Source organism: Capricornis sumatraensis, chromosome 10, assembly GCF_032405125.1.
Source record: "Capricornis sumatraensis isolate serow.1 chromosome 10, serow.2, whole genome shotgun sequence".
In the NCBI taxonomy this organism is placed as follows: domain Eukaryota; kingdom Metazoa; phylum Chordata; class Mammalia; order Artiodactyla; family Bovidae; genus Capricornis; species Capricornis sumatraensis.
The window spans coordinates 29,417,026-29,431,340 of NC_091078.1; the positions used below are offsets into that span (position 1 = coordinate 29,417,026).

At 39.8% G+C, this 14,315-nt stretch overlaps 1 protein-coding gene across 2 annotated transcripts in view; it reads left to right on the forward strand.

Annotated features, from left to right (window-relative positions):
- Positions 1–13,786, forward strand: part of ANK3 (ankyrin 3) — a 375,510-nt gene extending 361,724 nt beyond the window's left edge. For both annotated transcript variants that reach the window (XM_068982038.1, XM_068982040.1), the window contains one exon: positions 12,421–13,786. The gene's annotated coding sequence lies outside the window, so the exon portion shown is untranslated. The remainder of the gene's footprint in view (positions 1–12,420) is intronic.
- The last annotated feature ends 529 nt before the right edge of the window (positions 13,787–14,315 follow it).

Here is a 14,315-nt window from a genome sequence, read left to right on the forward strand (position 1 = left end):
AATTCCAGGACACTGAATGTGTGCTCTGGAAAAATCAATTTGCAAATATATGAGACTGCTGGCTGTCTTTTTTTTTTTAACAGTAGAACAACTAATAAGCACATGGAATGTGGCCAAATTTCACTGAATATCAGATGGTAACATTAAAATTTTTATTCTGGTTTTATAACCAGTTGAATTTTGAGTTATCTGAACCCTACACATACCTTTCTTTAATACTGAGTCACAGGCATCCTATTTTTAATGTAAGGGAAAAGCTGATGGCTGAAAATAAATATAAAGATTTATACATAATACATAATGATTTATACCTTATAAAGTGGTTTTACGTTTTTGTCTTACTCTTCAAACAAGCTTCCAGGAAGATCAGACCGATTTTGATTGCTACCTTTTACAGATGAGGATGCTAAGGCTCAGAGAGGTCATATGACCTTTTCTTCTGTTACACAGCTGTGATTGGAAGAACTAGAACTTAAGATTGATACTTCACTTAGTGTCCAATTCCACTAAGCTGTCTTTCTGAAGTTACTTATGAATAATAATAATAGTCATATCCTATCCGAGATTACTATATGCCAGGTAAGATCATTACATAAATTACCTCACGAGGTCCCCAAAACAATGCTATAAGGTAAATACTATTATCCCTTTTTTAATAAATGAGGAAACTGAAGTTTGGAAAATTAAATGACTTACCCAAGGTCTGTAGCTAAGGAGCAAAAGAATAAAACTTGAACTTATCCAGAGCCTAGCTCTTAACTGTTACTCATACTAATAGTTAAACAGTATTTGATTATTATCAGAAACCTAAAAGCATTTTGAATCGAAGACATGTGTAAAGGCAACCTGTAGTAAATTTCTTCATACAGTCCACAGTGAAAATACTGTGTTTTGGTTTTGTTTTTTAAAATAAACCTGCACAGCCATAATCTCCAAATGTCTACTTTTAAAATGCCATTAGAGATTAGTGAGGCTGTGGCATGAGAAGGCCCCCAGATACATGCCATAAAAGACTGTGGAACAGCTGCATTTTAAACCTCTTTCAGGGAAATGCTCAAGATTGCACAGCCACATGGAAGCCAGGAGCAGCAACAGCACCCAGGCCTGCTGGGGAAATACTTTATTACCCACGGTCAAAACGTTGACTCATTTCATTGATGTCTTCAAAAAGTATTTGACCTTCTACCTGGCTTAGAGTGAAAAACCTAGATACACAGAGGTGAATAAAACCTCCATGGCCTCTGCCCTCCTGCATCTCTCAGCCTGCAAAAGGGAAAGAGATGGGACACATGATGTCTAAAGGCTAAAAATACGAAGTCCAAGATCCAAGGAAGACTAACACAAGAACATAGTTAGCCTTGGGGGCTGGGGAAAGTCATGCCATTTATGCTAAGGCCTCATAGGTACCACCAGCAATGAAAACGGGAAGGGAAAGAGGACTCCAAGCAAAGGGTACAACTGCAAGGGCCTTGAGGTAGGAAAAGGCCTAACACATTTGGGGACACGAAAGATCGGTGCCCCAGAGCCTGATGAGCTGGTGGTGACTGAGGCAGGCCCATGATGAAGTGAGAAATGCTTCACCATAGGCCAGACTATAGGATTCGGATTTCATTCTAAGACGTTGAAGCCTTTGAAAGATTTTAAGCAAGAGTCTGACCTAATGTTTTTTTTTTTTATACATATCAGCTATGTAGAGAAGGATTGGAGGGAAAACAAGAATAAACTGAAGGGGATGAGCTAGAATGTTATTGCTATCGTCCAGCTAAGCCACATGATAACAGGGCTAGGACCTGGGCTGTAGTTTTAGGAAAGTTGACGGTATCTGATGGCCTGGAGGTAGGATGGAGAAGAGTTGAGTCAAGAATGACACCAGGTTCCAAGGATAAGCAAGTGGGTGGTGGAAAAAGGAACAGGATGGGTTTTAAAACTATCAAGAACTCAGGCCATTTGTCAGTACATAAGTCTGGAGCTCTGAGGAAAGATTGTGACTTGACATATAAAAAGGAGTGTTTCCCTCAAGAGGTGAGTCCTGAACATCAGAGAAAGGGAACACCAGAGAATAGAAGTGATTACCTAGGGAGAAAGTGAACGTGAGCAAAGAAGGGGCTCAGGATTGAGCCCCAGGGAACAACATTTTGAAGAGAACAGAGCTTTAGAAGGTTGCCTCTGACCTCTTCCTTCCTAGAGATCTCCAAGCTGTTCTATCTGTTCTAATCTAAAACTGCCTACATATTCAGCCTTGGCCCTCTAGCTTATTTATTTGGTTTTACCATAAAATATTTTAATCCTTGCGGTTTAATATCAGTGGATAAAAGAAACTTTCCTATAATGCAGATTGGCTGACAGGCTTTTATAAATAAGTGATCACCCACGTTTAGAGCCCCTTTACTCTTAGCATGTGACACACTCTGTGTTTGGGATCAAGAGAGTCCCACCTTTAAGACATTATCCTAATACAACTCAGCCATAAGAAAAAATGAAATAATGTCATTTGCTGCAACATGGATGGACGTGGAGATCGTCACACTAAGGTAAACAGGGAAAGACGTATTACTTATATGTGAAATCTTTAAAAATATATATATATATACAATGATCTTATTTCCAAGACAGAAAGAGACTCACAGATACGGAAAACATGCATATGGTTATAAATGGAAAACAGGGGTGAGGGAAGGAGAAATTAGATTGGAATTGATACACTACTATATATAAAATAATCAACCAGGGCCTACTGTATAATACAGGGAACTATACTCAATATTTTGTAGTAACATATAAGCGAATCTGAAGAATAGATAGGTGTGTGTATGTGTATACATATATATATAAAATCACTTTGCTGTACACCTGAAATTAACACAACATTGTAAATCAACTTTCCTTCAGTTAAAAAAAAAAAAAATATATATATATATAAATTGAAAAAAGACATTATCCCAAGCATTGCTACTTATTTGAGGACACATAACTACAGTCTAGACCAAGAGGCAAACATGACTGTAAACAACACAAGTCAAAATACAGAGCTATAATAAAAGATATAAACAAATTGCTAGGAGAATTCACTGGAAGATGTAATAAACTCCAATGGAGGAGAGCTTGCAAAGCTTCTTGGAAGTGCATATTTAAGGTGGCTTCTGAAGACAGAGTAGGATTTAAGACTGGGCAGTGTGATGATACGTGCTATGCTCGCGACTGTGGCCTTTATCCTAGAGACATGGGGTACCACTGGGAGTGTTGTGGTGGGAGAATAATACAGTCAGATGGGAGTTAGGTAACCCTAGTGGTAGGAAAGGGAGTTAGTTAGTGGGAGGAGAGTTTGAACACGAGGAACTCAGCTATGAGACACAACGAGGGCCTGAACCCTGGCAGAAAGAATAGAAAGTTGAGGGCAGATGTGAGGAACATTTTAGAAGTGTAACAACCAGATTAACTCTATAAAGGGAGTGAGATTGTGAACTTGTGTGTAATCACTAACGAAACTATAGACTGTAAGAGGAGAAAAATAAAATTAGAGATTGAAATAGGTCAGTCTGTAGTGCTTCAGTGTTTGACAGTAATGAGGATGAGAAATGTAGGCTAATGAGTTAATGTGGTATAGAAGTGGCCTGAGTGAAGATAAACCACAGGCTTACTAGCTGTGTAAGCTTGACTAACCTATTTAGCTTCTCTGCCTTAATTTCTTGGCCTCTATTAGGATAAGAGTAACATATCTCATAGAGTTATTGCTAGAATTAAATGAGTTACTCTATGTAAATCACTTAAAATAGTGACTGGCAAGCCCATAGTAAGCACTCAGCTATTATTAATAGTAGTGTTAAGAGAAGTGGGGTCAGGGATATAAATTAGGAGTTTGGGATTAACACATACACTACTATATATAAAATGCTGGCCACCCACTCCAGTATTCTTGCCTGACAATCCCCATGGACAGAGGAATGTGGTGGGCTACAGTTGATGTGGTCATAAGGAGATGGACACAACTGAGCAACTAAACAGCAACAATATATATAAAACAGGTAAATGACAAGGACCTACTCTGTAGCACAGGGAACTGTACTCAATATCGTGTCATTACTATACTGGAGAAGAAAATGGCAAACCACTTCAGCATGCTTGCCTTGAGAAGCCCGTGAACATGCATGAAAAGGCAAAAAGATATGACATTGAAAGATGAACAGCCCAGGTCGGTAGGTGTCCAATATGCTACTGGAGAAGAGCAGAGAAACAGCTCCAGAAGGAATGAAGAGGTTGCGCCAAAGCAGAAACAACGCCCAGTTGTGGATGTTTCCGGTGGTGAAAATAGAGTCTGATGCTGTAAAGAACAAGACTGCATAGGCACCTGGAATGTTAGATTCATGAATCAATGTTAACCTGGAAGTGGTCAAACAGGAGATGGCAAGAGTAAACATCAACATTTTAGGAATCAGTGAAATAAAAATGGATGGAAATGGGTGAATTTAATTTAAATGACCATTATATCTACTACTGTGGGCAAGAATCCCTTAGAAGAAATGGAATAGCCCTCACAGTAACAGTAGAGTCCAAAATACACTACCTGGGTGCAGTCTCAAAAATGACAGAAGGATCTTGATTCATTTCCAAGGAAAACCATTCAATATTACAGTAATCTAAATCTATGCTCCAATCACTAATACTGAAGAAGATGAAGTTAAATGGTTCTATGAAGACCTACAAGATCTTCTATAACTAACACCAAAACAAAAAAGATGTCCTTTTCATCATAGAGGAGTGGAATGCAGAAATAGGAAGTCAAGAGATACCTGGAGTAACAGGCAAATTTGAAGTATCAAATGAAGCAGGGCAAAGGCTAACAGAGTTTTGCCAAGAGAACACACTGGTCATAACAAACACCCTCTTGCAACAACACAAGAAATGACTTTACACATGGACATCAGTACCAAAATCAGATTGATTATGTTCTTTGCACTCAAAGATGGAGAAGTTCTATACAGTCAGCAAAAACAAGAACAGGAGTTGACTGAGGCTCAGATCACCAACTCCTTATTGCAAAATTCAGATTTAAATTGAAGAAAGTAGGGGAAACTACCAGGCCATTCTGGTATGACCTAAATCAAATCCCTTAGGATTATACAGTGGAAGAGACAAATAGATTCAAGAGATTGGATCCAATAGAGTACCTGAAGTACGCTGAGGTTCATAATATTGTGCAGGAAGCAGTGACCAAAACCATCCCTAAGAAAAAGAAATGCAACAAGGAAAAATGGTTGTCTGAGGAGGCCTTACAAATAGCCAAGAAAAGAAGAGAAACAAAAGGCAAAGGTGAAAAGGAAAGATATACCCATCTGAATGCAGAGTTCCAAATTGCAAGGAGAGATAAGAAAACCTTCTTCAGTGAATAATGCAAAAAAAATAGAGGAAAACAATAAAATGGAAAAAGACTAGAGATCTCTTCAAGAAAATTAGAGATACCAAGGAAACATTTCATGCAAAGATGGGCACAATAAAGGACAGAGATAGTATGGACCTAAAATAAGCAGAAGATATTAAGAAGAGGTGGCAAGAATGCACAGAAGAATCGTACAAAAAAGGTTTTAATGACCCAGATAACCACAATAGTGTGCTTATTCACCTAGAGCCAAACATCCTGGAGTGTGAAGTCAAGTGAGCCTTAGGAAGCATTACTACGAACAAAAGCTAATGGAGGTAATGAATTCCAGCTGAGTTATTTCAAATCCTAAACGTTGATGCTGTAAAAGTGCTGCACTCAATATGTCAACAAATTTGGAAAATTCAGCAGTGGGCGGCCACAGGACTGGAAAAGGTCAGTTTTCATTCCAATCCCAAGGAAGGGCAATGCCAAAGAATGTTCAAACTACCACACAATTGCACTCATTTCACATGCTAACAAGGTAATGCTCAAGATCCTACAAGCTAGGCTGCAACAGTATGTGAACCAAGAACTTCCAGATGTTCAAGCTGAATTTAAAGTGGGCAGAGGAGCCAAAGATTAAATTGCCAGCATTCACTGGATCATAGAGAAAGCAAGGGAGTTCCACAAAAACATCTACTTCTTCATTGACTATGTGAAAGTCTTTGCCTGTGTGAATCACAACAAACTGTGGAAAATTCTTGGGCATGCAAGACCACCTTAGATGCCTCCAAAGAAACCTGTATGCAGGTCAAGAGGCAACAGTTAGAAAATGCCACAACAGTCAGGTTTCAGACTAGAAAAGGCGTACATCAAGGCTGTATATTGTCACCCTGCTTATTTACCTTCTATGCAGAGTATATCGTGCAAAGTACCAGGCTGGATGAAGCACAACCTGGAATCAAGACTGTTGGGAGAAATATCAATAACCTCAGATATGCAGATGATACCACCCTTATGGCAGGAAGTGAAGAACTAAAGTGCCTATTGATGAAAGTGAAAGAGGAGAGTGAAAATTTTGGCTTAAAAGTCAACATTCAAAAAACTAAGATCACAGCATTCAGTCCCATCACTTCATGGGAAATAGATGGGGAAACAATGGAAACAGTGACAGACTTTATTTTCTTAGGCTCAAAAATAATTGCGGACAGTGATTGTAACCATGAAATTAAGACACCTGCTCCTTGGGAGAAAAGCTATGACCAATCTAGATAGCATATTTAAAAGCAGAGACATCACTTTGATAACAAAGGTCCAGATAGTCAAAGCTATGGTTTTTCCAGCAGTCGTGTACAGATGGGAGAGTTGGGCCATAAAAAAGGCTGAGTTCTGAAGATCAATGCTTTTGTACTATTGTGCTGGAGAAGACTCTTGACAGTCCCTTGGACTGCAAGGAGATCCAACCAGTCAATCCTAAAGGAAATCAGCTCTGAATATTCGTCGGAAGCACTGATGCTGAAGCCCCAATATTTTGGCCACTTGATGCAAAGAACTGACTCGTTGGAAAAGACCCTGATGCTGGGAAAGACTGAGGGCAGGAGGAGAAGGTAGCAACAGAGGATGAGTTGGTTGGATGGCATCATCAACTCAACTGACGTGAGTTTGAGCAAACTCTGGGAGACAGTGAAGGACAGGGAAGCCTGGCGTGCTGTAGTCCATGGGGTCACAAAGATTTGTACACAACTGAGCAACTAACAACAACCTGTATGTGTGTGTTTGTGTATATATATACATATATATCAGAGAAGGCAATGGCACCCCACTCCAGTACTCTTGCCTGGAAAATCTCATGGGTGGAGGAGCCTGGTAGGCTGCAGTCCATGGGGTCGCAAAGAGTTGGACACGACTAAGCGACTTCACTTTCACTTTTCACTTTCATGCATTGGAGAAGGAAATGGCAACCCACTCCAGTGTTCTTGCCTGGAGAATCCCAGAGACGGCGGAGCCTGGTGGGCTGCTGTCTATGGGGTCGCACAGAGTCGGACACGACTGAAGCGACTTAGCAGCAGCATACATATATATGTAAAACACTTTGCTCTACACTTGAAAATAACACAACACTGTAAATCAACTATACTTCAATTATTTAAAAATGATGTAAATGTTTAAAAAAGAAAAGAGGTGAGAAGAGAGCCAAGAGCAGCACCTGGAAGATCCTGGGTTTAGGAGGCCGGTGGGCTGAGCAGCAGCAGCCAGGTGTGCTAGAATACAGCGGTAGGAGAGGTCAGAACAACGGCATCCCTGAAATCCTCTGTGTGTCACATTGGTGTATGCTTCAGAACACTTTGTTATTTCCTATCACTTGTTTCTCATAGTATCCCCGTGAAACCAGCAGCATAGGTATTCTCATTCCTCTTTAATACAGACAGCAGAATCGATGAGGTTGTAGTTAATGACAGAAACGGATTTTAACTCCAACTTCCTGATTCTGCTTCCAGGCAATCAGAACTCTGGTATGAACTGCTTCACCCCAAATTCAGGACCCTGTCCTCCAGAATATTTTCCAGAATTCATCTGGAGTAGATAATGCTTTTATGTAGCATTTCTTTTCACCTCTCTTACCCTTTAAAAAAATCCCTAGTTATCTAAAGGCAGGGCCCAAGAGCCAGGTAGCTTGACTTCGAGTTCTGGCTCTCCCACACACTAAATGCACTGCCAGTAAGAGCCCTGTGGCTCTGTTTCCTTATGTGTAAAATGGAAGAAATAGTACCTCATGGTTATTAGGATTAAATAAGCTAATCCACCTTAGCACACTGCCTGGCACATCATAAACATTTAATAATGATGACAATATTTGGTTGCCCTACTAAGTTAACTATAAAACTTGAGCACTGTATTTTTCTTCCACTGCCAACATGGACATCAATACTTTCCCAATAATTTCTTTTTTAAGACACTGGCACTGTTACCTCAGATGTTTTTTAATCAGAAGTCACTAGAAGAGAACAAACAAAAATTAAGTCCCACTTATTGGTATTAGTTGAAGAACAAATCTACATAAACTGGGAATTATTTTCAAATTATACAATTAGCATTACATAAAGTAATTAGAATTAATTCTTAGGAAAAAATGTTCTTAGCCTCATGACTTCCTTAACAAAAGAGAAAAAGAGAAGGGAATGGAAGAGAGAAGTGAGTTAGGAAGAGAAGAAATAGAATAACAAATTCTCTGTTCTCAGTGGGCTATAGGGAAGGCATATCAGAAAAGGCTTTCTTTAAGGCCTAACAGAGCTCAGTCTTTAAATGAGTAAGAGTTAGCCTGCAAAGGTGAATCTCACTAGGGAGAAGATAGCCTAGAGTTTCAAGAAGATGGCATTTGAAACACACTTACAGGGTAAAGAGGAGTTAGAGATAAATGAAGATGGCAGCAGGGGATTATAGGTGGATACAAAATCATTAGCAAAGACAAGGAAATTGGAAACCAATCGGGATGATGACTGGCATGTCGTCTAGGTTCTCTAGATCTTCCAAGTGTGGTCTGTGGACTAGCACTATCAGCACCAACCAGAGTCTTATTAGACATGCAGAAACTCCTGGCTCACCCTGACCTACTCGATCGGAATCCACTTTTGAAGATCCCTGGGTGATAGGTATGCACTTTAAGCCTTGGGAAGCACTGCTTCAGAACATATTACTGGCTCTTAATCTGGGTGGAACACTGGAATCATCTACAGGGTTTTGTTTTGTTTAAGTCTTTATGCTGTGCACCACCCAGTTGATATGGGATATGGCCTGGGTACTGTTTGTTTTTTTTTTTTTTTAATCTCCCTAGATAACTCTGATGTGTATCCAAGTTTGAGAACCAGTGGAGATTGTTAAACAGTGATTTTCAGTGGAGAGTATGGGCAGCAAGCATGAAAAGGTTTATTGGGCTGAACTGCAGAGAGCTAAAGGTGTAAGAGATGTGTGTGTGTGTGTGTTTATTGGGATGAACTGCAGAGAGCTAAAGGTGTAAGGGGTGTGTGTGTGTGTGTGTGTGTGTGTGTGTGAGTGATGTTGCTGTTAGTTTGTTTTTAGTTAGGTACAAGCGGTTAAGTACCACTATGCAGAGAGCTGAAGGTGTAAGGGGTGAGTGGGTGTGGGTGTGTGTGCGTGTGCATGTGTGATGTTGCTGTCAGTTTGTTTTTAGCTAGGCACTAGTGGTTAAGTACCACTATTATATGAACCTATAAAGGAAAAGTTGGTTTTAACCTAAGGTGTAAGGGTTGTGTGTGTGTGATGTTGCTGTTTGTTTTTAGCTAGGCACTAGGGGTTAAGTCGGAGAAGGCAATGGCAACTCACTCCAGTACTCTTGCCTGGAAAATCCCATGGACAGAGGAGCCTGGTAGGCAGTGGTCCATGAGGTTGCGAAGAGTCGGACATGACTGAATGACTTCACTTTCACTTTTCACTTCCATGCATTGGAGAAGGAAATGGCAACTCACTCCAGTGTTCTTGCCTGGAGAATCCCAGGGACGGGGGAGCCTGGTGGGCTGCTGTCTATGGGGTTGCACAGAGTCGTACGTGACTGAAGTGACTTAGCAGCAGCAGCAGGGGTTCAGTACCACTATTACATGAACCTATAAAGGAAAGGTTGGTTTTAACCTAAATATATATTCCTGACTTGAAAATGTGATGAAGAAAGTACAACATTCATCTGTGAAATATAAACTGCCTTGAAAATCCAATCAATAGTTCTTTTTTGATATTTTAAATTTCTTAAAACAAATGTATACTGAAATAACTAAATAAATGATTGGTTTTCTGAGTTGTTTTCCACTACATTGGGGTTTGAAAAGCATGAAAACCCAAAGACAGATTTCTAAATGCAAATGCCTCAAACTCAGATCCATTATTTAAAGCCAGACACAGAAGATGACTCAAATTCTCTTTCTGAAATGTCATCTTGAGGGAGCCTGCTCTTGCACCTTTCCATCAGATGGCGATCTCATCACAGTTTATAGACTGTCACTATTGTATAACAACCACAGAGCCACTCAGCCAAGATGCTCACGCTTTTTGTGTAACACTGTCCTTGGCATACGCTTTTGCCCAATGAATAACATTCTTACACCCTATGTGGTTGGGGCCTATACACCCTGACTGTGACCAAGAACAAGATAGATATAAAAGGGGAAGTAACACTCAACTTTTTAAATGATCATTCACATTATACCCGAATATAAATAGGTGTAAGTAATAGTTTTTTTTAAATTATAGAAACATATCCACTATTTCTAGCAAGATAATGTTTGCTTGCATCGAGGTGATAACAGAAAGACCTTACTTCTTACTGCAAGATTAACCGGGAAGCTGGATTGGTTTTTGGAAGATGAGGCCAAACAGAGCTGAACTGGGTTGTAGTGATGATTACATAGCTATATACATTTATTATTAACCTATATTTACAAAAGATAAATTATATGGTATATAAATTCTGTATCAGTTAAGCTGTAAAATGTTGAGGGAGGCAGTGTTCAATTAGAAGAAAATTGCTGTGAAGTTTCCCTAAGAAAATAAAGTGAGATCACAGGAGTAACATTATCATAGAACCATCTAAGAAGCCTGGTGCCTGGAAGATTAGGAATAGACAGTAAAAGCAGAGGTGAGAAAATCCTGATCTTACTCTAATGTGCACACTCTGTGGAACACAGCCTGCTCAGATGACTCATTTTCCTTCTCTGGAACTGCTGCAGAGTCATGGGTGTGGGGCAGGTGTTCAAATCACCCCAGAAGGAACTGACACTTTGATGTTCTTGGCTCCAAGCATTAGTGACCTGGGGCATGGAGGTCAGTAGGCTTTTAATACAAAAAAGGAAGGCAGAACCATAGTGGGGCAGACAGAGGAAGTACTACACTAAGATGTTCACAGAACCCCAGGATATTCCATCTAAAGGCAAAGAGACTTGTCTGGGGTACATAAACAACCTCAGGGTCACTGAGAACAATCTTAAACCCCAAAAGAAGCAGAATTCTAAAGCTTCTCCTGAACCAGCAGAAATAGTCTGTGGCGTGTATGTGAATGAATAGGGTTATTGCCCAAATTAATCTTGCCTGACTCGCCTTTTCTCTAGGGGCTATGTCTTGCTCTCAGGCAGGCACTCAGGTCTGTCACCTTTTCACACTGAGCAGGAGGAATGGATGTATGCAGGAAGAACTTTGTGTTGTGGAGGAGGCATTCCTACCAAGAACAATTCTGCATAGGAGTATGAAAGCCTCTGGCAAAGGAGGTTAATTTATTTTGATGTATTAAGACCGGTTATAAAACATTGATACTTTATGCAGGTATAATCAGATAGGACAAGATGTTCTCAGTGGAGCCTCCATAAAAAATCTCAAATAAAATTAATCTATCCTGTCATGACTGATGTGAGGCAGGAGAAAAAAAAAATTCTTTGCAATGGCATAAAATAGTCATGAATTTGAATTTGCATATGGAAAAGCAATTTCATAGTAACCAAAGTAATGAGACTGTTCTCCCTTTATGAAAGGTAGCATTTTGCATAAGACAAATAGGCATGATTCAGGAGCTCCATCCTGACTCTCTATCCCTGGTCCTGTGTGCCTTTAAAAACCCCATACATTTTGATGGAAATCTCAGAGCACTACTGTCAGCCTCTTTATTTCACAGATAGAGGTCCAGAGGTCTGCAAATGGCTTTCCCCAGTACCCGAGTGAGTGACCTGAGCAACAGAGACAGAACCAGAAGAGGGTCTTTCTAACTCAATCCCCGAAACCCCTAGTACAGAAAGCAGTGTTCTGAGGAGAGTCCAGGGTCACCCAGAGAAGGTCACTACCTTCTAAACACTTTCCAGCATACCTCAGGGCTTTGTCCTCTGACACATGTAGCAAATCACCTCAGTCACAGCATGTTAAACCACCCCATTAGGAAGCTGAGGGCCCCCATTCTCTGAGGCTTTTCTGTTGAATGGCAAGGGAGACTTCAGCAACTTCTTTAAAAAGGGGGGGGTGGGGGGCAAGGGAAAGAAAGCTAAACTCAACACCTATTGTTTCTCTTTCCACAGGATCATGTGTTTTTACTGCCAGTATTGAGAAATTCATGGAAGTTGTCAGCAGGAAGTAAAAATTTACAGAGAAGGGTGTATGTGTTTGCCGCTTCCACACATTAATGGCATGATTTTTTTTTTAATGCAAAAAGAAAAAGAAAAAAAAACCACCCACATTTTAATTTAGCATGAGCCAATTTACAGAGCATGGAAATTCACTTTCATTCCCAGGATTGGCACGTATGCAATTAGCAATGCAGTGTATATACAAGAAGCCATGCTGTTAACAGTTTATCTTAAGTAATTTGGTGTCATTTATAAAAGGAAGAAATTTCTGCCGCCAGAAGGGACAGAAGGAGAAGGAGATGGAATGATCAAATCATGGAGAAACACTAAAATTACTAAATCCACAACAGCTCGCCTTATTTTTCTTGGACCCAAACTGTCAGGGTATAAACACTATTTGTTTCTTTTTTAAAACATCTATAGTTTTGCTGTAAATAATAACACTGTATAAATTCTAACAGAAAAATAGAATAAATGTTGATAAGGCACTGCCTCTTAGAACACAAACAGAATATTGCAAATGCATTTAACATAATAGGGGTCTCAAGTGACTTCACCCTAGAAGAGGGAGGAGGGTAATGGGTGGGGGGGATCGTCACTGATTCTTGTATATTAGCAATTATAATGTTTGTATATGCAAAACTGCTAGCTTGATTTTAAAAAAAATACAAATCTTTAAAATCTGCTGCAAATTTAAATAATTCCCCAAATGAGGAATTCTGTAGTTCTGTGAAAAAAATTTTTCTTCAGAATACTAATATTTTGATGCATGTGTATCACCTTATTTTGATTAAATATTTTCCAATTTTGCAAACACTACAGTATACTGCAACACAGAAGATTTTATCTGTAAACACAAAGCCCTTCATCTAATATTTGTTGCTATTGCCAATTTTTCAATGAAATGATCTAAAAATGAAAAAAAAAGAAAACCTATACAGTAGTTGCTTTAGGGGGAGGGGGGTGCTGTTAGTGCTTAAAAGGGTAATGCTTGCCGCTTTAGAGGTGGATGGTGCTCAAAAGAGGCCCCCGTCAGGGGTGTTTTAAGTGGACTGAACAGAATTCTTAGCTAGTAGAATGGCAGCACGCTGTAAAATTACTCCTGTATCGTGTACTGGCTATAAGATGTAGACACCTTTCAGTAAGCCAATCATTTGTAACCATTCTCGCCATGTCATATTAGGTTAATAAGGCTGCTGTGTTTTAAAGGGCATTTTTATTTGGGTTTTGGTGAAATTCTTTAATTTGTCGATTATATTCATATAAAATCAGCATTCATTGACACAGCTCTAATGACATATGTATGAAAAACCATACACTGGATGACCTAGTCGATTATTTAAGCAAAAATAAATTGTGTTAAACTCTTCACCTGTCTGTGCTCTAAAGTGTCCTTGTGTTCTCTGACAAAAGGTAACTATCTTAACTCCTTGTCACGTGGCCACAGTTGTCCTCTTCACCAGGATTCGTTGTGCTTCTGCCTCTGATCACTAAAGAGACAGTCCCCAGTGTTCAGTCGTGCCCTGACAACTCCCAACTTAACACAAATTCTGTGCATTTCATGGAAAAGCCAAAAATTAGACAACTGACAAGTGATCTTTGCCCACATCTGGTTTGAGCTGCCCCCCCAAACGTGGAGAATTAACAGCTGTTAACAGCTGACACATCCATAAGTTGTAAAAGAGCACCTCCAGGAACCATTGTAGCCCATAAAGCAATTGTTTTAAAGTTGACATTCACTGTCAGTACTTGTAAGCTGGGAGATTTCACCCAAATTTCTAACTTCTCTGGAAAAGCATGATTTGCAACCACAGGCCTCATTGCCAGGAGGCAGCAAGCTGCTGCCC